This window comes from Monopterus albus, unplaced genomic scaffold (assembly GCF_001952655.1).
Source record: "Monopterus albus unplaced genomic scaffold, M_albus_1.0 scaffold51.1, whole genome shotgun sequence".
NCBI lineage: Eukaryota > Metazoa > Chordata > Actinopteri > Synbranchiformes > Synbranchidae > Monopterus > Monopterus albus.
Window position 1 is genome coordinate 2,940,319 of NW_018127931.1, and position 1,416 is coordinate 2,941,734.

Sequence of the window (1,416 nt, forward strand, 5' to 3'; positions counted from 1 at the left end):
AAGGGGGCCGGGTCCTCTACACTGCCATTCGGCCCGTAGGCACAAACAGCAGTGAGAAACCTATCCCCGACCCGAAGGCGCAGGAAACCGGCCCTCTCGTTCACCGGGGTAAACTCCAACACATGGCAGCTAAGCTGGCGAGCTATGAGCAAGCCCACACCAGCCCGCCGCCTTACACCGCGGGCAACTCCAGGGTAGTAGAGAGTCCAGCCTCTCTCGAGGAGTAAAGTTCCAGAGCCCAAGCTGTGCATGGAGGTGAGCCCGACTATATCTAGCCGGTACCTCTCAACCTCCCGCACAAGCTCGGGCTCCTTCCCCATCAGCCAGGTGACATTCCATGTCCCCAGGGCTAGTGTCCAGAGATCGGGTCGTCGAGGCCCCTGCCTTCGACTGCTGCCCAATACACTTTGCACCAGCCCCTTACGGATCCTTCCGCAGGGGGTGTGCCCACAGGAGGACGTCCCCACGTCGCTCGTTCGGGCTAAGCCTGGCCGGGCCCCGTGAGGGGAGGCCCGGCCACCAGGCGCTCACATTCGAGCCCCAACCCCGGGCCTGGCTCCAGGGTGGGGCCCCGGCTGCGCCATGCCGGGCGACGTCACAGTCCTTGATCTAAATCTATTCATAAAGGGCTTTTGAACCGCTCTTAGTCTGACCCGTCACCCAGGACCTGTTTGCCTTGGGAGACCCTACCAGGGACATATAGCTCCTGACAACATAGCTCCTAGGATCACTCAGGTACTCAAACCCCTCCACCACAATAAGGTGGCGGTTCAAGGAGAGGCTTCCAGTCATATGTTTTGTCATTGAAGATTTTTTAAAAACTATTAAAATATCATCTCATTCCTGTGAACCCAATATCATGTATCATCTCGTCTCATGAGCCAAGTGTATCGTCACACCCCTAGTGATAGGAGAAACTGGATATTACAGCATCTGTCCTGAATGGCAAGACTTATGTGACTGAGAAAGTGTGAAGGAGCAGAGATGCTCACCAGGGGCTTTGCATAGAGTTTCTTCTTTTTTCCTCCATGTTTTTTCATATTTTCTCTACACACAAGCACAAGTAGATTATAAAGCCTTACAGATTTTCAGATTCATCTCCCTCGTTCTGTTCTTCATTCTAGGAGAGGAGAGGAGAGAGAAACTCAGAGCATCATGGGGCCCCCCAGCAGCCTAGGCCTATAGCAGCATAACTAAGGGAAGGCTCAGGGTCACCTGATCCAGCCCTAACTATAAGCTTGATCAAAAAGGAACGTCTTAAGTCTAATCTTAAAGGTAGAGAGGGATTATGAATTCACCTTTTATGCTGCAAACAACATGGTCTTTGAGTCATATCCAAGCCTGATATTCTCCCTTGCACTCGAAGTGGAACCTGTCAAGTGGACGTACTTTTTGGGATTGGAACAAGGACTGTAA